This window comes from Lepus europaeus, chromosome 7 (genome assembly GCF_033115175.1).
Source record: "Lepus europaeus isolate LE1 chromosome 7, mLepTim1.pri, whole genome shotgun sequence".
Taxonomy (NCBI): Eukaryota; Metazoa; Chordata; class Mammalia; order Lagomorpha; family Leporidae; genus Lepus; species Lepus europaeus.
The window spans coordinates 56,547,611-56,574,457 of NC_084833.1; the positions used below are offsets into that span (position 1 = coordinate 56,547,611).

A 26,847-nucleotide genomic window follows, 5' to 3' on the forward strand; every position below is an offset into this window, starting at 1 on the left:
AATTTTTAATATCTCCCTGTACAGTGGAGAAAACCAAAGTAAGCATGTGTGTTAGGAACTGCAGAGCTCCAAGATGGGATGGAGTGTGAGGAGTAGCTACTCACTTCTTCAGAGCTCCTGCATTGGTGGACTATAAAATGACACGAAGATGATGTTAATATTACAGAGTACTTTGCATTTTTCTGTATTACTCAGTGAGAAATTACTATGTCTAAGTATGGTTCTAGATACGTTTAAAAGCACGTACATAAGGGCCAGTGTTGTAGCATAGCAGATTAAGCCTCCACCATCAACGGCAGCATCCCATATTGGTGCCGGTTCAAGACCCAGCTACTCCACTTCCCATCTAGCTCCCTGCTAATCGTTTGGGAAAGCAGTAGGACATGGCCCAAGTGCTTGTGCCCCTGTGCCCACAAGGGAGACCCGGGTGAAGCTCCAGGTTCCTGGTTTTGGCTTGGACCAGCTCTGGTCATTTTGGCCATTTAGGAAGTGAATCAACAGATGGAAGACATCTTCGGTTTCTCTCCCTCTCCCCCCATTTTCCTTTTCTCCCTCTCTTCCTCTTCCCCACCCCGTCTCCCCCACCCCCCCTGCCTTTCAAATAATTAAGTAAATCTTTAAAAGAAAAAAGGAAGAAACATTGGAAAAGTTTCAGAAATAACCTCAGAGGGAAACAGGAGTTCTAGGACACTGACTGTCCATGTTGTACAAATGAGTGTGTCTAATCATTTCACTTTATGAGCCGAACAGCGTGAGTCAGAAGCTGCTGAAAAGCCCACGAATCAGGTTGCCAGCCCTGCTCTACGATGACTTAGCAGTGGTAAGAACTCAGACATGACAAAATGGAAACTGTTGGAAAGAAAGATTCATTTAGAAGAAATGCAGGAGGATAGTAACCCAAAGTGTCTAGTGAAGACTTACTCATCAGAGACTGCTGTAATAGCTAATACGATTCAACTACCAAAATATGATAGGTCACTCTTTTACAAACTCATTTACTCTGCACCAAAGACAGTACAAATAAATTTTAGCATCTTCTGGATAAAGGATAGAAATCTTCATTAACGGAAGTGGTTTTATTCTGCATTTGATTTCATTGACTATGGCGTCTACAGCTAATAACTAAGAAACCTAAAATAACCAGAAAGGAAAACCAAAGATACTTCAAGAATGCACCATTAACAAATTAGATCATTAGGAAGTCAAGTCAAACTCAGTTTTAACTCAAATTTCAAAAGCCTAGATAACTTTTCACAAACATCATTTATATTTGGACCATCTTCTACTGGCTTCCCAGGTGCATTAGCAGGGAGCTGGATCAGAAGCACAGCAGCTGGGACTTGAACCCGCAGTGCCAGCATCACAGGCAGCAGCTTAACCCACTTAGCTGCATTAGCCCCTGTAATTATTTTTGATCTGTGATCTCACATGTATAATACATTATCCACAACATATAATTCTAATTTTATAAATTGTTCCTTTTAAATCTCTTTTAGTAAATATATGTAAATGTTGTGAATAAGATTTTAGAGGAACTTTTATGTCATTTTAATGGGTTTGTGAATATATTGAATAACTGAATTGCAACTTTTAATTTCAACTTGAAATGTTCCCAGAATAAAAAATTTGAATTACTGAAATGAATTAGGGTACTTCAGGACTGTGATAGAAAATACTAAGGACTATATTCATTTTATTTGAGTGATCATATTGTTTTATGATAAAAACAGTCCATTTTGTCCTAGATGACAATTATTTTGTAGTGAAGAAGTACCTTGGAATTATAGATCATTTTTCAGTTTTATGTGCATTTCTGTCAGCTGAAAATAATTGCTGATTTGGACTTTCCTTAGAAAAAGAGATGGAAATTATATTATTAACTTTGTAAGGGAGGAATTTTTTTAGTCATTAATCAGATATATTGCTCTAGAAGCAGTGGAATATTGTTTAAAAAAAGGTGTAGCCCAATAAAGAAATAAATGAATTATAGAGAAGTGCTACATTGTGATTCAGATAATCTGAGCCTGATGACTGATTTAGCGTTAGCCAGGTTGCTAATTGTGTATGATTTAGTTATGAAATGTAGCAGGAGTCCAGAGGCTGGCCCAGCCCTGTGGGCTGAAGCTGTATGTTTGTTTTTGGTTTAAAAGATGGCATCTGATGTCCTTTATCTTGCCCATATTGTGACAGCACAAAAAGCTTCGCAACATTTCCCACAAAATGATAGCTAGGTACTTCTGATTTCCACTCGTGTTCTGTTAGATAGATAGGCAGAGCTCCTATATTTCTGGGAACAGGAAGACTCATTGAATCGGGGCTGTGTTGGTTTGTTCTAGCCGAATCCCTGAAGAAATGTGTTCCTGTGAGTACTCTTTTCATGTCCTCTGAAATTATGGTTGGCCTCCAGGCACAAACAGGAACTAATAATTTTAGCACTGAACCACGTACTACGCAGTATTCTAGATCCTTTTCATATTTTGACTCATTTGATCTCCACATTAATCCCATGAGGTAGGTAATCCTTGTCTTCCCATTTTACAGATGGGGAAATAGGTGTGACACAGGTAGACAGTGACAAAGGTGAGGAATGAACCACAGTCTCTCATAGTTACCCTTTTAGGCATTCTTTTTTGAATTATTAATAAATTATTTTTATTTATTTATTTGTTTTTTGACAGGCAGAGTGGACAGTGAGAGAGAGACAGAGAGAAAGGTCTTCCTTTGCCGTTGGTTCACCCTCCAATGGCCGCCGCGGTAGGCGCGCTGCGGCCAGCGCACCGCGCTGATCCGATGGCAGGAGCCAGGTGCTTCTCCTGGTCTCCCATGGGGTGCAGGGCCCAAGGACTTGGGCCATCCTCCACTGCCTTCCCCGGCCACAGCAGAGAGCTGGCCTGGAAGAGGGGCAACCGGGACAGGATCGGTGCCCCGACCGGGACTAGAACCCGGTGTGCCGGCGCCGCAAGGCGGAGGATTAGCCTGTTGAGCCACGGCACCGGCCAATACATTATTTTCATTATCAGCCTTTTAAACTTTATTTTAATCATATTATAGGTTGGATAACTAAAACTGTATTAGACCTCCCCAAGTACTTGTTTGGTAATTTTCAGACTTTCCACTAGAGGTCAGTCTATCACCTGACAATATAAATATTGTCTGTTTTCTGTTTTTGGAAGTGCAAAATTTTAATTATACTAAATTGAAGTGTGCTATCAAAGATTTGGGTAGCAGAATAATTTTTGAATTAGAAACATAAATTGTCATCTTTGTACTAGTGAAAGCATATATGTCTATTATGTGACCCAATATCGGGATGATAGATTGTCTTTGCAGAATTTAATCAAGATATTCTGTGAGATGATGTCTTGCAAGGAAAAAAGCTAATGACCTTAATCTTTATTTGTTGCTTCTAAGTTAACCATATATTAAACGTTAAACTTTGGATTAGTAGTATTCAAAATTCCTTTTCTGGACTCATTTAATTCAGTCAAGGATTTAGAATATACCCAGAAAGTAATGAAACAGTGAAGCAATTTAGTGTCCAGTGAAATACATTATAATACATTTTTGTAAGATTTTATTTTTTTTTTATTTGAAGGACAGAATAACAGAGAGAGAGAGACAGAGATAGAGACAGAGACAGAGAGACAGAGGTCTTCCATCTGCTGGTTCACTCCCCAAATGGCTACAATGGCCAGGACGAGGCCAGACTGGAGCCAGGAGCTCAGAATTCCATCTAGCCTCTCCTGTGGGTGCAGAGGCTCAGGCACTTGGATCATCATTCCCTGCTTTCCCAGGTGCATTAGCAGGGCACTGGATCAGATGCAGAACAGACAGGATTCAAACTAGCACTCTCATATGGGATGCCTGCATCACACACTGGAGCTTAACCCACTATGCCGCAATACCAGCCCCTGATACTCTGACAATTTTAAGGCAGTATGGATCTTAAGAATTTTTTTTAAAATATAGCTCAGAGAATTTTATTTCTCAGCTCTTAAGTTTTAGAGATAACCAGGTGTTGAGTTAAGATGCAGAAACCCAGAGGCTTTGTCTAGAAACAACATTTTAAGGTAACTTTGTGCTTGCATAAAAGGAGCATTATATTTTGGAGGGATTGGATATACTTATCTGGAGAGTCTTGCGTGGTCCTGAGCACAGAATAATTCATCAGCTGACCAGTGGTGTTAGTTATATGCAAGTAATGGTTGTGGCTACTGTAGGTTAAATAAAGTCTTTTAGGCAGCCTTCAGATGAACTGAAACAATATGATTTGACTTGAGATTTGTCACACTGGAAATGAATGGCAACATATGGAAGAGGCTAGGACAGGGAGGAAAGTTAGACAGGAGGGGTAGGCCAGCAGTTTTGTAGGTCTGGGTAGGTAGTAAGTGAAACCCAGGAGTTGTTGACAAAGTGAGAGGCAAGGGAGTCCTTTGGATATAGGTGGAGCAGATAGGATAGTAGAATTCTAGGTGGACAGATTTATTGCATCTAAGACCAGAGAAGTCTTCAAAGGCAGCAGGGAAGAACAAATGAGCCTGAAGATAAGAGTTAAGGATTCTGATAGGACTTCTCCCTTTTTGCATATGTATCATGTGCCACGCAGTGTACTAAGAGCTTTGAATACGCTAGCGCACTTTCTCCCTGTCTTCAGAGACAGCTTCTAGTCTCTTTGTATAGATGAGATAACCGAGGCTCAGATAGTTTCAATAACATGCTACTGTCATACAGCTTATCAATGGTAGGACTGACATGCGAACACGGGGTACTGGGACTCTAGCTGTGTGCTTCCTGACACAGAAACCTATTTCTTTTTTGCCCCATTCTTTTTTTTTTTAATTTATTTTTTATTTCATAAATGTGAATTTACAAAGTGCAACTTTTGTATTATTGTGGCTTCCCCCCCAACCTCCCTCCCTCCCGTGGCCCTCCCCTCTCCCTCTCCCATCCCGCCCTTTATCGAGTTTCATTTTCAATTACCTTCCTATACTGAAGATCAACTTAGTATATACTAAGCAAGGATTTCAACAGGCTGCAGTCACACAACCGCACAAGGTATAGGGTATTGTTCGACTAGTAGTGTTTTTAAGTTTCATAGTAAAACACATTAAGGACAGAGATCCTACGTGGGGCGCATGTACCCAGTGACTCCCGTTGTTGATTTAACAATTGGCACTCTTATTTATGACGTCAGCAATCACCCGAGACTCTTGCTATGAGCTGTCTAGGCTATGGAAGTCCCTTGAGTTCACCGACTCTGAACTTGTTTAGTCAAGGCCGTGTCACAGTGGAGGTTCCTTCCTCCCTTCAGAGAAAGGTGCCTCTCTCCTTGATGGCCTGTTCCTTCTGCTGGGGTCTTGTTCACCAGGATCTTTCATTCAGATTGTTTTTTGCCACCGTGTCATGGCTTTCCATGCCTGTGAGACTCTCATGGACCTTTTAGCCAGATCCAAATGTCCCAAGGGTTGATTCTGAGGTAGGAGTGCTGTTTTGTTTGCCCCATTCTTAAAAATGGTTTATTTTTTTAAAATTATTTCTTCAAAATGCAGAGAGAGAGAGAGAGACTGACAGACAGACGGACAGACAGAATCTTCTATCTGCTGGTTCCCTCCCAGATACTTGTACAGCCAGGATGAGGCCAAGCTGGGAGGCCAAAACTCAGTCCAAGTTCTCCCAGATAGGTGACCTGGACCCAGGTCCTTGAAGCATCACCTGCTGCTGTCCATGGTGCTCATTTTCCCTCCGCTGACATCAAGAGCAGAGTCGGGACTTGAGCGTAGGTGCTCAGGCATGAGATGCAGGGTCCCGAATGGCGGCTCACCCCCTGCACCAGACGCCTACTCATCTCTGCCCCAGTTTTAATGCTGCCTTCAGTGTAGGGATGGTTCTAGGTTTATATCCAATTGCAAGTTAACCCATAGCTAAGCCCTAATTACAGCAAAAGCAGGGGTTATCACTTCTAGGGAGATGGGGCAGATATATTTTTGTTAAAAATGTGAAGTTTCTTAACCTTTGCCTACAAATCACAATGAAGACCTGTATTCCCTGTGTGGTGCTGGTTAGATGGTGGTGAATTTGTCTTGTACTCCTCAGTACTTTGTTGTCTTTTTTTTTTCCTCTCCTAAAATCCACTAATTATCTTACTAGGTGTTCTCTCTGTCGGCTTAGTTTTTCCATAAATGACACTCCTGGAGGTGACCTCTCAAGGACTTTCTAGAGTCTTAATAGGAAGAGTAGTGGGCAAAGCTAAAAGGAAGTTTAGGGATCACTAATTTGGTCTGTCAGTATACTTTTGTCACTTTATTTTTGTACCTGCAGGCAGCAGTGCTTCTGAGACCTTTTAGTCCTTTAAAGATAGCTTTGATCCGAGATCTCTTTCTGCTTGGGATATGTTTTTGAAGGGATGAGGACAGGATGTCAGCTTTCTTCTCCCAAAGGCACCCGTTGCTGCATTTCCCCTATAATCTAGGACTTTCATCATTTCCTCCATGTTGATGGTAGCTCTAGACCTGGGGAATAGCATTTGTCTTTTGTTTTTTGACCTGAGTGACTGGTAATGGCGAAAGGTCCATCAGCTAAGAATGCTTTTAATAAGGCCCTCTTTTCTGTGTGGTCTAGCCAGGGTCTGTCTACAGCCAAATGCAAAAAGTATTTCCCAAGTTCCTTCACTTTTTTCTTCTGAAGTTACTTGAAGGTGACAGTGAGGAAGAGCACATCCACGCGCTGCACAAGGGCAAGCAAATGGAGAGCTCTCTTTGTGTAGCGTTTAATCTCTCGGATGCAACTTTGATTTATTTTGACAAAATAATGCAGAATTCTTAACCCAGCAGCACAGTTTAACACTGGATCCACGGTGCCAGAACTCCGTTCTCAGCAGAGGAGGCTCTGCAGAATTCTGTAAGGCCAGAGTGCCTGCTTTTTCCCACAAGGCCTTTGGAATTAAATGTGCTCATCCCTGTCTTTAATCTGTCAGTGCCTAAAGTTGTCTCTCTCTCCTACTTGGCATTTCATAGAGAAGGAAGCCATTTGGTAGAAATTCCCTGCAGCCAACTCTCTAAACTCCAACCCACACCCATGCATCCTTCCTCAAATGACTTGCCAGCTGGCCTTCCTGCTAGTTTCTGCTCTTACCCTCTAACATGCTGCAGCTGAAGTCATAGTTTACAAACACACGTCTCGTGATGCCACTCCTTTACTCAGACCTGTGTATTGCTCTGCATTGTTCTTAGGATAGAGCCTAAAATCTTTAATGTAGCTTATGAGACCCTATAAGGTACAGTCTTTGGCTGCCTCTCCATTAACATGTATTTATTTATGAGACAGTCAGAAAGAAAGAGAGCTCTTATCCACTGGTTCACTCCCCCCAGTGCCCACACAGTGGGAACTGGGCTGGGCTGAAGCTGGGGGCTAGGAACTCAATCCAGGTCTTTCACATGTGTGACACAGACTCAGCTACTTGAGCCCTTACCTGCTGCCTCCCAGAATGTGTACCAACTTTTTTTTTTTTTTTTGACAGGCAGAGTGGACAGTGAGAGAGAGAGAGACAGAGAGAAAGGTCTTCCTTTTTTGTTGGTTCACCCCCCAATGGCCGCTGCGGCCGGTGCACTGTGCTGATCTGAAGGCAGGAGCCAGGTGCTTCTCCTGGTCTCCCATGGGGTGCAGGGCCCAAGCACTTGGGCCATCCTCCACTGCCCTCCCGGGCCACAGCAGAGAGCTGGCCTGGAAGAGGGGCAACCGGGACAGAATCTGGCGCCCCAACCAGGACTAGAACCCGGGGTGCCAGTGCTGCAGGTGGAGGATTAGCCTATTGAGCCACGGCGCTGGCCAGAATGTGTACCAACTTTAAACTGGAATCAGGAGCAGTGCCCAGACCCAAGCCGAGGCACTCTGACAGGGAATGTGGGTGTCCCAGCCAGTAGGCCAAAGGTCTGCCTCCTGTCTCACCACTTTTTAAGCATTATATGTGTTTTTATCTGTTATTTCAGAGGAGGAGTCATACGCGCGCGCACACACACACACACACACAGGAGAGAGGGGGGAGAGAGAGAGAGAGAGAGAGAGAGAGATTGAGATTTTCCATCTGCTAGTTTACTCTCCAAATGCCTGCAACTGCTGTTGCTGGGCCAGGTTGAAGCTGGGAGCCAGGAACCCAAACCAGGTCTCTGGCATGACTTGCCATCTTTGACTGACAGCAGCGTAGCCCTTCTTCGCAGTCCGACCATGCTGATCCTCTGATTCCCTCCAGTCTGCCGCATTCCTTCCCAGATCCTTTCCCTCGCTGACTGACCATCGTCCATTACTTCTCTTCTCCCATCACTCTGCATAGGGAGTCCCAATGTAGTCATATCTCTTTAATTATCACATGAATTGTTTTATTTTTTGCGTGTTTTTATTGCCAGGAAATTCAGTATCTCCTTTTTGAGGACTCTGCTTTCACTTTGGGTGTTGTCTGAGAACCTGGCAGTTCCAAAGGAGGGTTAGTTCCACACACCACTTGGAGAGTGAACTGGAAATCTGGCAAGTGCAACATAGCTTTTACTGATAAAGACTGTTGCTGTTGAAGAATGGTTCTGAGTAGCCCAAAGGGGCAAATTATTCACTGTATTTGTGATAACCTGCCCAAGCCACAGAGTGCGGTTGTTGTATTCATTTATGTACAGATTTATGTTTGTACACTTACATTGTTCCTCAAAGCATAATACTGTGTCATGGTTTGTTATAAGCTGAGCTAGAGTCATCCTTGGGCTGGATTGAGCTTGGGTCACCAACCCAGAAATTTCTTAACTAATGGGTACTCTTTTGGTCCCATTCTTTTTAAAAAAGATTTATTTACTTATTTGAAATGCAGAGTTACACATAGGCAGAGAGAGAGAGAAAGAGAGAGAGAGAGAGAGAGAGAGAGGTCTATCTGCTGGTTCACTCCCCAAATGGCTGCAAAGGCCAGAGCTGGGCTGATCCGAAGCCAGGAGCCAGGAGCTTTTCTCAGGTCTCCCATGTGGATGCAGGGTCCCAAGGACTTGGATCATCTTCTGCTGGGACTCCCTATGCACCCATATGGGATGTGGGCACTGCAGGTGGCGACTTTATCTGCTGTGCCACAACGCTGTTGGTGCCATTTTTATCCTTTCTTATCAAAAGACTTTGCACAGAACCATATCAGGCCGTCCCAACAGATCTCCCCAACTTTAAATCCCAAGGAACACTTCCAGAAAACTTATAGGCTTTATATTCCAAGAGAAAAGGTAGTTATTGCCAAGTTATATACCCAAAAAAGGTCTGATTGTATTCAGACACAGGGTACTTACTAGTTTTGCAATCTGTCACTATGGGAAGCAACTTAGTGACTCTTTACAAAATAAATGAGCTCCAAAGAGACTTTGCCTCTCCTTGGACTGAGAAGTAACTCAGAGATACTCTAACCAAGATGATGTAATCCATACTTCTTGGGTACTCTATTTAATCTCTGCTTAAACAGCCATCCTTTTGCTCATTCATTGGTCTGTTATCCTTGTGATTATTTGTTTATAATACTAGTCTATCCCCTCCTATAATATAAGCTTCAAGAGGCAAAGAACTATTCTTGATAGCTCTTTCTCCAGTGTTTCTCAGAGTGCTTTGCACATAGTTGACATTCCATGCGTATTTGATGAGTGAATGAACTGTAAGTTTTTCAAGGAGAATTTTGATAGTAGCTATTACTTCAAGAATTCAGAAGGTATTCATTAAAAATGGCATGTTTGCCGTATTCCCTATCATTGAACTTGTTCAAAGTCAATACATAGGATGTGAAACAAAACAAAACAAAGAATCCCCTGAAACTAGGAAATGGCTCACTTCTAAGCTATGCATTGCTTTCTATGGAGTATAGTAAAATATGGATCAAATCAAAAGGAGGATATAAAAGCAGGTATGCACCTCTTAAGATTATAAAGAGAGTACAAGTGTCAGTGAAAGTGAGAAGGCCCCCAAGGGCTCTGCCTAGTGAGATGTAAGAATTGAGGCAGGCCATGTGAAAAACTGGAAACAGACACGGGTCTTATCCTGGATCAGGGAGAGAGGTGAAGCTAAGGGGCAGGACCTTTTCCCCTTACTTCTAACCTGCAGTAAAGTGGAGAAAAAGTGGTAGTGACAATGAGTTTTGCAGAAGTTGGCCAGAATCAAATGAACAGAAGTGAAGAAGCAATAAATTAGGAAGCCAGAGTTGGCTAAACTGCTTTATTCTATGCATACAAAATACATTTCAGATTAAAAATTATTTTGAGGAACAGAAATATCAGAAAAAATATTTACTCAAAGACATTGAAGGGGGCGGGGCTGGCACCGTGGCTCACTTGGTTAATCCTCCGCCTGCAGTGCTGGCATCCCATATGGGCGCCGGTTCTAGTCCCAGTTGCTCCTCTTCCAGTCCAGCTCTCTGCTGTGGGCCGGGAGGGCAGTGGAGGATGGCACAGGTCCAGCCATAGCAGCCATTTAGGGGGTGAACCAATGGAAGGAAGACCTTTCTCTCTGTCTCTCTCACTGTCTATAATTCTACCTGTCAAATAAAAAAGAAAAAGAAATTGAAGGGGAATATTATTTTAACTTTTTTTTTTTTTTGGACAGGCAGAGTAGACAGTGAGAGAGAGAGAGACAGAGAGAAAGGTCTTCCTTTTTGCTGTTGGTTCACCCTCCAATGGCCGCTGCGGCCGGCGCGCTGTTACCGGCGCACTGCACTGATCCGAAGGCAGGAGCCAGGTGCTTCTCCTGGTCTCCCCTAGGGTGCAGGGCCCAAGCACTTGGGCCATCCTCCACTCTACTCCTAGGCCATAGCAGAGAGCTGGCCTGGAAGAGGGGCAACCAGGACAGAATCCTGCGCTCTGACTGGGACTAGAACCTGGTGTGCCGGTGCCACAGGCGGAGGATTAGCCTATTGAGTGGTGGCGCCGGCCGGAAGGAGAATATTATTTTAAAAAACTGAAATTAAGGAAAGCAGGACAATCCCATGTGGTGGTGAGAATCATGGAATGCGAGGCCTTAGACTGCCGACAACCGTGTCTCCTGCCTCGTGGAGAAAGCTGGTCTGTGAGAGTGGAGCCATGCCAGGTGCATAGTCCCGGTTGAGGTAGATGGTCCTGGTGCTGTTTAAGTCTGTGGGTCTAGTTACCCCCAAGGCCTGGCACACTTTGTTCCTTTCCTGGAGTTACAGGAGGTACTTCAGTGTCCTTCCAAAAAATTCCTTTTATCTAAGCTAGTTCATGTTAGACTGTTGCCATAGGCTTGCAACTAAGTGTTATCTAATGTAATATGGATAATAGAGATAGGCAGAGAAGATCTAACATATTTGTCATTATGTGTCTGATAAAGAGACGGGAACAAATGGATGGAAACATTTCGAAATATAATGGAGAACAAGAGGGGGGAATCCAAGATGGCGGAATAGGAAGGGAGCACATTGATATTCTTCAGCAAGACACAGGTTAATAAAAGTGGAGATACTGCAGGGTCAAGGAAGAGTTGGGGAAGAAACAACAGAGGAAACTCTACCGGAACTAGTGATTCACAGCGGACCTGCGTGGAGAGCGTGGGAGCCCAAGTTCGGGACACCAGCAGCAGACTCAACGCACCAGCGCTGGAACGCGAGGTGAGCCGAACCTCCATAGCCCGAGACACCAGCGGGCAAGCGGAAAGAGGAGGCTAGAGGGAACGAGGCTTGAAACTCCGTGGGGAAAAGTTCACCAGGCTAACTAGAAGAGAGAGAGAGGAAAAAAAAAAAAAAAAGTGACCGAAACGGACACGAGTTTCTCTCTCTCCGCTCACCCCTCAAGGGCGAGCAAGACAAAGAGCAGGCGCCATTTTGGACATACGTCATAAGCAGGGCGACCTCAGGTCTGCACCGGCCCTGAGCCTAGCAGAAAAACCTGACTCTGGGGGGAGGGGTGAAATAACTGGAGATTAGCATCTAACTTGGCAACCCAGTGGGAGACTGCAGGAGAATTGGAGCCCACACCGAGGGCAGCAGAGATTCCCTGTGTGGTCCTTGGGAAAGAGCTTCCAATCTCTGGCTCCTGTGGGTATATCATTTGCCTGCTAACTACCTCCAATTACATTCAGCTGTGTGGAATTACTTCCCTTTTGAATCAACAAAAGAAAGAGACATTTACCACACCTAACCTGGGAGTGTCATCTTGACACACCCTCAACCCTGAGGAACCAAACACAGCTCTCAGTCCACACCCATCTCAAGCCTCTAAGGCTCCACTAAAAGCAGACAGTCCACTTAATCTAGAGTCATAGTATAACAAGAAAAAAAAAAAAAAACCACAGTGAAGAAACCAAATATCTCCAACATGCCATACAACAAACGCAAAAACCGAGGTAACAAGAACAAGGAAGACACTATGACGCCCCCAAATGAAAAAGACACCCCAACTCAAGATTATGAAGATGAGGTGATCGAAGAAATGCAAGAAGCAGATCTCAAAATATTGATAAGAACATTAAGAAGTTCTCAAAAACAAATTCTTGAACTACAGAAATCCTTAAAGGACAAGATAGAAAATCTCTCTCGTGAAAGTGAAATATTAAGGAGGAATCAAAATGAAATGAAACAACTAGTGGAACAAGAAATGGTGATTGTGACAAGAAATCATAATGAAATGAAGAATTCAATAGATCAAATGACAAACACATTAGAGAGCCTTAAAAACAGAATGGGCGAAGCAGAAGAGAGAATATCAGACTTAGAAGACAGAGAACAGGAAAGGAAACAGGCAAACCAAAGAAAAGAAGAAGAAATTAGAAATCTAAAAAATATTGTCGGGAATCTACAGGATACTATTAAAAAATCTAACATTCGGGTTCTAGGAGTTCCTGAAGGCATGGAGAGGGAGAAAGGATTAGAAGGCATTTTCAGTGAGATACTAGCAGAAAATTTCCCAGGTTTGGAGAAGGACAAAGGCATCTTAGTACAGGAAGCTTATAGAACCCCTAATAAACATGACCAAAAGAGATCCTCACCACGACACGTCATAATCAAACTCACCACAGTGAAACATAAAGAAAAGATTCTAAAAGGTGCAAGAGAGAAACGTCAGATTACTCTCAGAGGATCTCCAATTAGACTCACAGCAGACTTCTCATCAGAAACCCTACAAGCTAGAAGGGAATGGCGAGACATAGCCCAGGTACTAAGAGAGAAAAACTGCCAGCCCAGAATATTATATCCTGCAAAGCTCTCATTTGTGAATGAAGGTGAAATTAAGACTTTTCATAGCAAACAGAAACTGAAAGAATATGTTGCCACTCATCCTGCCCTGCAAAAGATGCTTAAAGATGTGTTACACACAGAAACACAGACACATGGTCACCAATATGAAAGAAGGTAAAGGAAGGAAACCTCACAGCAAAAGATCACAGGAAGCTCAATTTCTCTTTGACATAGAATTAAACTCTGATGCTCTGTTAAAGCAATGTGTTAAAGTAATCTATTATGTTCTCTTGATGACTGTTAAATTCTAATTGTTCAAAAACAGCTGAATTTTTATTAAGAGCTATGGGTTATTTAACTATGTGCTTATTTTCAAAGACTTGAATAATCACCTTGTAACAATGATCAAATTTGGACTATGTTATGTCATGATTTTAAGGAATCTTAGTTCAACCAGATATTTTGGATTTTGATATTGGTCTATTATGCTATGTTATATGTGCGTACATATTGTATGTCCACATGGGGAAATTTTATTAAGTTTTATTTTAAATGGCTTTTAGATAAGATTGTCCATAAATTTAAGCTGCTAAAATCAATCAAAGATACATTTTAATTTGTGGGACCTGAATCTGTGTATCATATGTTTTAAACTTGTTGGTAGAAAGAAACTAAAAACATTTTAATGGTTGTGCTTAAATTTACTGGTTAAACAAACTACACCATCTTAGATATTTAAGAGGTGTTTTCAAATACATGATTCTTAAAATTTATAGAAGGCATTGGACCTTCTGGTAAATGTTTTATTAAGTGCTTATCTAAGGGTTGAAATGGTTTGCTAAGTATTCATGTAATATTGCTATTTTCAGCAAGTGATCTAGGACTTGCTCCCTCATTTCTCTATTCTAAGCCCAACTTGTTCTTTCATTTCTCTATTCTCTTCAAGGTAGGGAATTAATTCTATTATGAAGGAATCTGTAGGACGCACAATTTAATCTTTAGACCTTATAAGAGATGGCTAACATTTGTCTGTAATAGCATAGCCAAAATAAGAGCTTAAATAATAATCTCATAGCTAGATTCACATCGCCATCAGCGAAGTATACAGTAAGTAGAAAAAAAAAAAAAACACCTCCCTTTCAGACCAAAGGGAAAGAAAGTTTTAAAGTGAGAATATAATTTTCCTCATGGGCATTGTCTACCTTAGAAAAACTACTACAGAACATGCCTGTGACTATAGACTTGTAGTTCAGGCCACCGAAGATTAGAGATGGGACATGGGCACTCCCTTGACTTGCATCCTCTGGTCTGCTTTAACACAAACCAGGAGGAAAAGAAAGCTAGGCATCAGAAGCAATGGGTGGCAGGCCTATTAATGGCTGATCTGTACGGTGATCTGCCCTCAAGGAGACCCAACAGGCCAGTCCACTGCAGTGGCTTTCAATGTGGTAAGTCTGGGCTTCAGCAGAAGTCAGCTTGTGAAGAGCCCTGGCAGCTCTGCCAAGAGTTGGATCACTGGAAATGGACCTGCCCTGGAGTCGAAGGATGCCCAGGTCAGAGCCACAGATCTTATTGGCTCCAAGCTGAAAAGCCCTTCACTCAGCCCAACTTCCAAAGTGACCACTGCAGCTGAGGGGATGGTCAAGTAGGGTCAGCAACATTGCAGGCAGAACTGTAAATTTCTTGTTAGAGATGCCCCCTGCCTTTACCTGGCCAGCTCTCCTCCCAGGCCAGCCAAGTAATGAAAGTCAACAGAGTGCCTTCCCCTAGGAGGTTCACACCTCCCTTAGGATATACCCCATGTGAAGAGATAGATAGGTCTGGGCCTCTTAACTTACAAGGCCTAAAGCCCACCAGATTATTATCAAGCCCCTTCTATCAGGTTCTATTTGCCTCTCAATCAGAAAACTTAATTGTAGCTTAGACAACACCTTTCTTAGCTCCTCTAATAATGACTCTGTCCTTTGTTCTAGACCCTGTCTAGTACACTTGGGCCTCATTCCTTTGTAATCATAACCTCTACTCTACCACCAATGGCTCTACTCCCAACCTATGTGTACTGATGGTCCTCTTCCCCACTTAATGCTGTAGAACTGTTCAGACCTGGTAAATGCCACTCTTAGGATCATTGGTTACTATCCTCACCCTGTCTTTTATGACCTTGTCTAAATATGATCAGAGTCGGGGAACTTGGAAGGCTTCCATAGCCTTGGCAACTCATGACGACAGCCTAGGGTGGTTACTGGTGCCATAAACTAGAGTGTCAATTTGTTGGGTCAACAACAGGAGCCACTGTGCGCTTGCTCCTGATGTGGGATCTCTGTCCTTAATGTACTGTACATTTTGATTTAATGCTATAACTAGCACTCAAACAGTATGTTTCACTTTGTGTTTCTATGTGGGTGCAAACTGTTGAAATCTTAACTTAATATATACTAAATTGATCTTCTTTATATAAAGAGAATTGAAAATTAATTTTAATGTGAATGGAAGGGGAGAGGGAGCGGGAGAGGGGAGGGTTGCGGGTGGGAGGGAAATTATGGGAAGGGGAAGCCATTGTAATCCATAAGCTGTATACTGGAAATTTATATTCATTAAATAAAAGTTAAAAAAAAAAAAAAAAAAGAAATATAATGGAGAACAAAACCTTCAGAGATGAAATTAATTAGTAATCTGCATATCAAAAGGGCACAGAGTTCCCAGAAAACTCAAATGGGATGGCCAGTATCAAGTAAGCTTATCACAGTAGAGTTACTTGTACTTCAAGATTAAAAAAAGAATCCTATAGACATCCAAGCAGAAAAAGCAGGTCACCCAAAAGGGGGCAAACCAGCCAGGCCTCACATCACAGGGACAGCCGAGGCCAGGAGGCGGCCGGGAGCGTCTCGGAGCTCTGGATGGGGAGGCTTGTGACCTGCAGGGCTGTAGCTGGGAAGGCTGTTGTTTGTGCACAGAGGTAACAGACAATATTCTCAAACATTCAAGGACCTATTGCCTCAGACATTGCCCTGTGAGTAAAAGACATTATGTCTAAATGATAAAGAAAAATCAGTTAGGAATGGAGAAGCAGAGGTGTGATGGGCTTGGCATGGCAAATATAGAGTAGGCCAAGTCTGAATAACTGTGCATACTATGAAAACAGGAAAATGTAGACATTCTAAAATTAATAATAAAGAATGGATTTATGTATCGTAAAGTGGGAGTCATGAGAATGCGTGGAGATATGTATAAGTGTGTGAACTCATTTATTTTAGTGAAAGAAAAGTCTGTAGATACAGCCTAAAGATGAAGAATTTGCTGATCTGAATTCAAGTCTTCACAGATTCAAACTAGCTTGTGTCAGTTCAGCTAAGTTTAAATCTCATGTGTAGTTCCAGAGTCTTCATCTGTACCACGGGAATAATGATGCCACTCACCTACTAGCATTGGGATGGTTAAATGCAATAATGTGTGTGAGATCCTTAGAATAATACCTGGCCCCGAGTGGACATTCAATGAAAATTACCTATTTATTATTATTATTATCTTTATTATTTTAAAGAGAAAACATAGGTAGGTACTTTTATAATCTTGGAACAGGGAAGGCCTTTCTAAGAATAACTCTAAACTCAGTGACCATTAAGAGAAGAGTAATAATTTGACTTCATAAAATCTAAAAGCTTTTGCATGGCAAAATCATCATAAAAATCAATGAACAAATACCCAGGTGGGAAAGGATAATCACAACGTAGATGACAGAAGAAGGATTGATATTGTTAATATTCAAGAATCACTGATAAGTCAACAAGAAAAAGATGAGCAAAAATCAATGTGGACAGATATTTTGCAGAAAAATAAAGGTAATAAAAATTTGAAAAAAATATGAAACTTATAATTAAGGAAGGAAAATTAAAAATGAGATGCTATTTTTCATTTATCAAATTGACAGAGATGAAAAAATTTGAAAATATCTAATAAGGAAACAGACATGAAATTCACATTCTTAAATCTTTCTTGAGGGGAATTTGGCATTTATCAAAATTGTAAAATGCTGGGGCTGGTATTGTGGCACAGCAGGTTCAGCCACCACCTGTGATATCAGCATCCCATATGAGTACTTTATTCATTTCCTAGAATTATATGAGCTACTCACTGGTTTGAGTCCTGGCTGCTCCACTTCTGATCCAGCTCCCTGCTAATGTGCCTGGGAAGGCATCAGAAGATGGCCCAAGTGCTTGGGCCCAGGCCACCCACGTGAGAGACCTGAATGGAGTTCCAGGCATGTGGCTTCAATCTGGCCCAACCCTGGCCATTGCAGCTATATGGAAGCAGATAGAAAATCTCTGCTTTTCAAATCAATCAATACATCTTTTAAAAACATTGTAAAGTACTCACACAATCTTTTTTATTGCTGCAGTGCTATTGTTTAGAATATGTACTATCGTCATCTTAATATACAAATGTGGTAAACTGGTATTGCTTGTTGCTTTATAATAGAAATAAATTGGAAATAACTTACTTGACTGCGGATATAAATTTCTTAAATAATTTTAAATGCTTAAATATCTTATAATATTCTATAGCCATTAAAAGATGTATAAATATGTGAGGCTACTTTCTTATTTTTTTTTAAGGCTACTTTAAAACATTTATGGAAGAATGGAATTCAAAGATAAGTGCTTTGGTACAAAAATTGTGAAATTGTATATATGAGAGGTCTTTTAAAAGTTAATAGAGGGGGCCAGCACTGTGGCTAACGGGTAAAGCTGCCTCACTTGCAGTTCCGGCATCCCATGTGGGTACCAGTTCGAGTCCCGGCTGCTCCACTTCTGATCCAGCTCTCTGCTATGGCCTGGGAAAGCAGTGGAAGATGGCCCAAGTGCTTGGGTCCCTGCACCCACGTAGGAGGCCTGGAAGGAGCTCCTGGTTCTTGGCTTTGGATCAGCACAGCTCTGGCCTTTGTGACCATCTGGGAAGTGAGCCAACAGATTAAAGACTTCCCTCTCTCTCTTTTTGCCTCTCTGTAACTCTTCCTTCCAAATAATTAAATACATCTTAAAGAAAAGTTAACAGAAAATGTGTATCATGAAAATAACACATAGATCTAAAAATTTTTTGCACCAAAGTAAACATATCTTAATTCAATCATTCCCACAAATGTTTTGAAGTGTCCTCATATACGGTTGGCCGCCATATCATTGAGTTCTGTGGATCAGAAATATTTGAGAAAAATAATTGCCTATACCAAATATGTAGGACTTTTTCTCAACATTATTTCTTAAACATTCCATTTACATAGTATTTGTATTGTATTAGGTATTATAAGTTATCTAGAGATGATTTAATGTAATCAGGAGGATGTGTGTGTGTGTTATTGCAAATACTATACCATTTTATGTAAGGGACTTGAGCACCCACAGATTTTGACATGTGTGAAGGATCCTGGAACCAATCCTGTGTGGACACTGAGCAGCGACTGTATATTGATAACAGGAAAATGACCAGGCTATCCTATTTAGGGGAAAAAGTAAGTTACCTGAGAATAGGTGTAGTATACTTTATTTACTGAAAATAACATGTAATTTATACTTATATACATGCATAGAAAATTTTTAGTCTTACACAAAATCCATTGTGAGATGGGCAGTGGGGATGGGCAATGGGGATGCTGTGGACTTTTATTTTCAATTTATACCCTTAGGGCTCTTCCAATTTTTATTGCAGCAATTCTCTTTTAATTTCATAGTAATTAAAAACAAACAAGGCCAGTGCCGTGGCTCAACAGGCTAATCCTCCGCCTTGCAGCGCCGGCACACCGGGTTCTAGTCCCTGTTGGGGTGCCGGATTCTGTCCCGGTTGCCCCTCTTCCAGGCCAGCTCTCTGCTGTGGCCAGGGAGTGCAGTGGAGGATGGCCCAAGTGCTTGGGCCCTGCACCCCATGGGAGACCAGGAGAAGCACCTGGCTCCTGGCTTTGGATCAGCGTGGTGTGCCGGCCATTGGAGGGTGAACCAACGGAAAAGGAAGACCTTTCTCTCTGTCTCTCTCTCTCTCACTGTCTACTCTGCCTGTCAAAAATTAAAAAAAAAAAAAAAGGAAAATTTAAATTGTTGTGACTGTTGCTTTTCAAAATGGAATTTAATATTTGGGGAATAAAATTATTTTGGATGAAAAGCAAAGCAAGTTTGGTCAGGTCGACTAACGTTTATTCAACAAAAATTTAGTAAGATTTCACTTCACATGAAGTACCTATGTGAGAGCTTTTGATTCTTACCAGCCTGTAGGACAGGTAATACTTGATAACTGCTATAAGTAGAAGATCAAACGTTTCTGCTAGGGGTTGGTTTTCTAATTACAATCAGAAGAAATGAGTTCATTAGTGAACACTCTTTTCACCACAGACCATTGTGGTACCAACTAGAAACCAGCATCAAGGGCAGGAAAATAATGCTGTTGCTGAATTTTGCGTTTCCAGCTATGGCATTGAGTTGGCTTTGTGCTTTGGCTGTCATGCTAGTGGCTGCTGAAGGTGGTGGGGATATGTGAGAAGGGATGTTTAGGGATAAAGTTGATGACAGGAAAATAAGATCTGCCTTCTTGAGCAAAAACCAGATTTGATGGAATGCCATATCTACCAGTGATATTATGTCACCGCACACCTTCTTGCTATCAGGACAATGATTTTATGAAGAATATTTTACTTCTGTGTAGTCAGGCATTTTCTATAGCTTGGCCATATGGCTTATACCAATGTATTTAGAAATGATGACTTTTTTCTATTAGAGGATCTGTGATTCTTCAAAATCCTCTGCTCAAGGCATTTGAGCAATGGGAAATGATTGCAGTATCCAGTTGGCATTAGCTGTTTGAATTTGAATGTCCGTACAGCTATTTCTGCTATTAATGCTTGTATTGACACCATTGATAATATTAGGAAAAATTTAGGCATAAATATATTTGTTTCCTACTCATTTAATATGTGGCAAGCTGTGCTACTTTTTAAATTAGGTTCCTGGTGTGTGTGTGCATGTGTGTGCATGTGTGCACGTGCATGTGTGTGCATGCACATGCCATAGGTGTTTGTCGCATGTTTACATAGGTTTGCTGCATGTTTTCTGTTGTGTGACTTAGGCATAGTGTGGTGATGTTTTTGGAATGCAAGTGTCTATAGTAAAACTGTGTCTCCTTGAATAAATCTGTGTTGGTCTTTTCTCTCTTCAGTTTAAGTTTATATAGTCCATCCAATTTGCAGAAGCCAGTATTTGCAAAAATGCCTCCCAATGAATGATGAGAATTGTATTTTTCCTTTTGTTGCAGGTGTTGTGATGTGCCAAGTTAGCTCAGTATTTCTGATTTTATACCAGCTTCTCTAGTTCCTTACTGGCAGTTGATTAATTTGTTGTACTAGTGAATTAGGTAGTTCATGGGTACTAGTGAATTGGGTTATTTTCCTGCATTAAAATTTTGTGAAGGACTGTAACTTGGATAAGGTTCCAAATGCCTCATGATGAACTACTTTGAATTTCTCTAACTTTCTGTCACTTAAGGTTCAGTAAATTGCTAATCTTCTTTGTGTTTATTATGCTATGAAGAAGACCTGGTATTGTTTATGGCATGAAATATATATTTGCAAGTGGCGTGTGATTTATTTATTTATTATTTATAAATGAATTATTTGAAAAAGCTTAGTTATCTTTCTTTGAGGGCTTTCTTCTACTTCAGTGGTGATTTGGGCTTAAGTTAACTCTTTTGCGTTTCTAACATGATGTTCATGGATCAAGGAGTTGTAGCAAGTTTCTATTGTTTTCCTTACATCTAACTTGTAATACTTACCTTACCCTCAGAGTCCGTTCCTCATTGCAATCAATTAGTAGCTGTGCTGTGAAATAGTAAAAATATGAGAGATAAGAATGCATATTTTGACTTGAATGTGTGCTTTAATGTTTTCTTTGTGGAAATACAGACCTTTATTCTGATTCTAGCACATAATTTGAAGTTTTAGATTTCTTTTAATTTTCTCTTCAAAAGAGAAAGTATCTTAGTCAATTGTACGTGTTGCAAAGAGAGGCATTACAGTGATACCTTAAAAATCTATTAAAATCGGGGCCAGTGCCATGGTGCAGTAGGTTAATCCTCCGCCTGTGGCACTGGTATCCTATTTGGGTGCCGGTTCGAGTCCCGGTTGCTCCTCTTCCATTCCAGCTCTCTGCTGTGGCCTGGGAAAGCAGTAGAAAATGGCTCAAGTCTCCCCACTTAATGCTGTATAATTGTTCAAACCTGTAAATGCCACTCTTAGGATCATTGGTTACTATCCTCACCCTGTCGACCTTGTCTAAATATGATCAGAGTTGGCAAACTTGGAAGGCTTCCATAGCCTTGGCAACTCATGACGAAAGCCTAGGGTGGTTACTGGCGCCATAAACTAGAGTGTCAATTTGTTGGGTCAACAACAAGAGCCACTGTGCACTTGCTCCTCATGTGGGATCTCTGTCCTTAATGTGCTGTACATTTTGATTTAATGCTATAACTAGTTCTCAAACAGTATGTTTCACTTTGTGTTTCTATGTGGGTGCAAACTGTTGAAATCTTTATACTAAATTGATCTTCTGTATATAAAGAGAATTGAAAATTAATCTTGATGCGAATGGAAAGGGAGAGGGAGCGGGAGAGGGGAGGGTTGCGGGTGGGAGGGAAGTTGTGGGAGGGGGAAGCCATTGTAATCCATGAGCCGTACACTGGAAATTTATATTCATTAAATAAAAGTTAAAAAAAAAATGGCTCAAGTCTTTGGGCCCCTGCACCCATATGGAAGACCTGGAAAAAGCTCCTGGCTCCTGGTTTTGGATAGGCCCAGCTCCAGCCACTGCGGCCGTTGGGGGAGTGAACCAACGGAAGGAAGACCTTTCTCTCTGTCTCTCCCTCCCACTGTCTGTAACTCTACCTCTCAAATAAATAAATAAATAAAATCTTTAAAAAATTTATTAAAATCTTTCTTTCATTATTCATAGAACAAATATTAGTTAAACGCCTACTATGTGTTACATAACTTTAGGCTCTGGAAAATGTAATAATGAGCAAAAATATAGTCCTTCCCCTTAATGTAGTAGGGGGAGGGAATAAGTACTATGAAGAAAAAGTACAAATTTGGAAGAGAAAACCAGAGGAGATGAATTTGGATGAGCAATTTTAAAGAGGCCTTTCTGAGGAGGTGGCGTTGAAACCGAGATCTGCAGGAGAAGGAGTTTACCGGAAGGGAAAGGGGGTGGAAGGATTTCCAGGCAGAGGGGAGAGGTTTTGTGATATCATTTTATAGTACTTATGACCTTTTTAGATGCTTATATAATTAGGTACTAGTCTATGAGCAAGACAGTTTATAGGACTGTGTTACTGAAAAGATGCATATAAATTACATTTTTATAAATGAATTCCTGAATTCCTGCAGGCTTACATTATGTTCACTGTGCTATATCATCTGCATTTGATTGATGTTCAGTTGCTTCAATTATTGCTAGATTGATCTTTCTATAGCACAACTTCGATGCCTTTTCCTGCTCAGAAGTCTTCTCCAGCTCCCCAATTACCCAGTAAAATCCAAACTAATCCCCTATTGTCAGGCCCTCCCAAATAGGCCCCATTCGCAATATGCTGCTTTTAACTTTTTTTTTAACTAGTTATTCCTCTTTCTGCGTTACTCTGCCAACCAGCAAAACTTGTGGCTGAGAATGGGTGCTTTGTCCTGTGTTCACTTTTACTCTCCTATATCACTTTTCCCTTCCACTCTGCTTATGTCTTTCTAAGAATGTCCACATTTCATGTGTCTGTCCGGGCTCCTCTCCAGCATTGCCATTCAATCTCAGGATCTTCTCTCGTCTCCCCAGCTGGAAGTCTTCTCTCTTCTTACTTCTCATGGCATTTTATCTTCACTCTTCTTTAGATACTTCTTTTTTGTTTTTGTTTTTTTTGCAATTAATATTTTAAGCAAGAAATAATTGTATATATTATGTGGTATATAATGTTATGCTTTGATGGATGTGTACAGTGTGAAATGATTAAATTGAGTTAATTTACATATCTGTCACCTCATTTGTCATTTTTCATGGTGAGATATTTTACATTTACTCTCTTAGTTATTTTGGAACTTACATTATTATTGGTTGTAGGCACCCTGCTGAAAAATAGATCCCAACATTCACTCTTCCTGTCCAACTGATACTTTGTACCCTTTGACAACAACCCTTTTCTCCCACCCTCCCATCTCTGGTAACCATCATTTTACTTGTGTACAAGTTTGACTTTTAGATTCTACATGTAACTGAGATCATGCAGTATTTGCTTTTCTCTTTCTCATTTCTTTTTTAAGATTTATTTATTTATTTGGAAGGTAGAGTTATAGAGAGGCAGAGAGAGAGAGGGGTCTTCCATCCACTGGTTCACTCCCCAGATGGCCGCAGTGGATAGAGCTGTGCCAATCTAAAGCCAGGAGCAGGAGCTTCTTCCTAGTCTCCCATATGGGTGCAGGGGCCCAAGGACTTGAGCCATTTTCTATTGCTTTCCCAGGCCATAGCAGAGAGCCGGATTGGAAGTGGAGCAGCCGAGATTCGAACTGGCGCTCATATGGGCTGCTGGCACTGCAGGTGGTGGCTTCTCCTGCTAAGCCACAGCATTGGCCCCTCATTTCTTTTTTTAAAATTTTATTTGTTTATTTGGAAGGTAGAGTTACAGACAGACAGAGAAAGACACAGAGAGAAAGATCTTCCATCCACTGGTTCACTCCCCAAATGGCCACAGTGCCTGGAGCTAGGCCTGTCCAAAACCAGGAGCCAGGAGCTTCTTCCATGTCTCCCTTCTGAGTGCAGGGGCCCAAGCACTTGGGCCATCTTCTACTGCTTTCCCAGGCTGTAACAGAGTGCTGGGTTGGAAGAGGAGCAGTTGGAACACAAACTGATGCCCATATGGGATGCTGACGCTGCAGGCAGAGGCTTAGCCTACTATGGCACAGTGCTGGCCCCTGGCCTGATCATTTCAAAATAAACTTATCATAATGTCTCTGGTTCATCCACTTTGTTGGAAATGACAGCATTTTCTTCTTTTAAAAGGCTGAATAGTATTCCATTGTATATATGTGAACGCACCTTGATTTATGATGGGTTTATGTCCTGATAAAAACATAATAGGTTGAAAATTTTTAAGTCAAAATTGCACTTACTGCTCCTAATACTTCTTAATGTCATACTTCATCTGAGCCTCTCGAAATGGGTTCAGAACACTTACATTAGCATAGAGTTGAACAAAGTCATCTAATTCAAACCTTTTTTTTTTTTTAAAGATTTATTTGTTTATTTGAAAAGCAGAGTTACAGAAAGGAAGAGGCTTTGAGAGAGAGAGAGAGAGACAGAGAGACAGAGAGAATCTTCCATTCACTGGTTCACTCCCCAGGTGAACTTCGACAGGAGCTGGGCTGGTCCGAAAACAGGAGCCAGAGACGTCTTTTGGATCTCCCATGTGGGTGCAGGGGCCCAACCCCTTAGGTCATCTTCTGCTGCTTTTCCAAGACGCAGCAGAGAGCTGGATTGGAAGTGAAGCAGCTGGGACTCAAACTCGTGCTCATGTGGGATGCCGGCACTGCCAACAGCAGCTTTAGCCACTGCACCACAGGGCTAGCCCCTCAAAGCCTTTTTAAAATAGACTATCTCGTACAATTTATTGAATAGTTATATTAAAAAACGGCTGGCAATGGGGTAGACTGTAGATTGCTGTTGTTTACCCTGATGGTTATGTGGCTAACAGGGAGCTGTGCGCTGCTGCCCAGAACCTGGAGAGAGAATTGTACCACATATTGCTAGTCCAAGAAGAGCTAAAAATCCAAAGTACATTTTCTACTGAGTGTTTATCATTTTTACAACATTGTAAAGTTGAAAAACCACAAGTACAAGTAGATAAGTTGAGGTCTATCTGTATATCACATTTTTTAACTTTCATCTGTTAATGATCACTTAAGTTGTTCCTTTATCTTGGCTGTTGTGAATAATGATGCAATGAACAAGGGAGTTTAGATATCCCTTTACATATTGATTTCCGTTCCCAGGAGTGGTAATGCTATGACAGTTCCATTTTTAGTTTTTAAAGGAACCTCCATGTTATTTTGCAACATAGCTGTTCTGATTTACATTCCCGCCAACAGTGTACAAGGGTTCCCCTTTCTCCACTTTCTCACCACCACTTATCTTTTGTCTTTTTGATAATAGCCATTCTAGCAGGTGTGAAGGGATAGTTCACTGTGGTTTTAATTTTCATTTCCCTAATGATTAGTGATGAGTATTCTTCATGTACTTGTTGGCGTTTGTAGTCTTTTTTTCAAGAAATGTCTGTTTAGGTCCTCTGCTCATTTTTGACCACATTATTTTCTTCCTTTAGAGTTGTTTGATTTCCTTACATATCATGGATGTTAACTGCATTTTCAGTTGATTTTTGATTGTTGTGTGAGATATTCTGCATATGAATAACCAGTTTTTTCAGCACTGTTTATTGAAGAGGCTGTTCTTTCCTCATTGTATGTTCTTAACACCTTTGTTGAAAATCCATTGACTGTAAATGTTTGGGTTTGTTTCTGGGCCTCTACATTATTTTATTATCAGTATGTCTTTTTTTTTTTTTAATGCCAGAACCATGATGTTTTAGTTACAACAGTTTTACAATATATTTTGAAAGCAGAGAATATGCCTCCAGCTTTTTTTTTTAAGGTTTTAATTTATTTATTTGAAAGACAGAGTTACCTAGGGAGGGAGGGAAGGAGAGAGAGAAAGAGAGCAAAAGAGAAAAGCTTCTATCAATTGTTTCACTCCCCAAGTGACTGCAACAGCCAGAGCTGGGCCAGGCTGAAGCCTGGAGCTTCCGTCAGGTCTCCCACGTGGGTGCAGGGGCTCAAGCACTTGGGCTGTCCTCCTCTGCCTTCCCAGGCCCTACCAGCTTTTGTTTTTGGGTTTGTTTTCCCCCTCAAGATTGTGTTGGTGCGGCCGGTGCTGTGGCATAGTAGGTAAAAACCACTGCCTGCGGTGCCAGCATCCCATATGGGCGCCGGTTCGAGTCCCGGCTGCTCCACTTCTGATCTAGCTCCCTGCTAATGGCCTAGAAAAGCAGTGGAAGATGACCCAAGTGCTTGGACCCCTGCTCCTGTGTAGGAGATCCAGAAGAAGCTCCTGGATCTTGGCTTCAGATTGGCACAGCTCCAGCCATTGCGGCCAATTGGGGAGTGAACCAGCAGATGGAAGACCTCTCTCTCTCTCTCTCTCTCTCTCTCTCTGCTTCTGCCTTTCTGTAACTCTGCCTTTCAAAAAAAATAAATCTTTAAAAAATAAATAAAAACAAAAACAACAAAGATTGTGTTGGCCATTTGTCTCCCTCTTATGTAGAAGTTATTTCTAGGCACCTCTTGTCTTCCTAATTAAACTGTTGAGTTTCTTGAGGCCAAAGCCTGGGAAGGATGAGTCTTTGCTTCTCATTGTGCCTAACACAGTCCTCTATGTGTAGTAGGTGCTCAATAAAAATTTGTCGAAAGAATTTGTAAGCTAATTGTGGCTGGCTAGGTAGCCCCTAAAAAGTCGTTAATGATCTTTAAACAAATACATCAAGGAACTGATAATATACATAAATCTTTTGTAATGTTAGAATCTTAAGTTCATATTTTC

At 41.4% G+C, this 26,847-nt stretch overlaps 1 protein-coding gene across 1 annotated transcript in view; it reads left to right on the forward strand.

The window, feature by feature from the left end:
* The window catches only part of STK33 (serine/threonine kinase 33), a 178,233-nt gene that overhangs the window by 25,156 nt on the left and 126,230 nt on the right, over positions 1 to 26,847 (forward strand). The window lies entirely within an intron of this gene.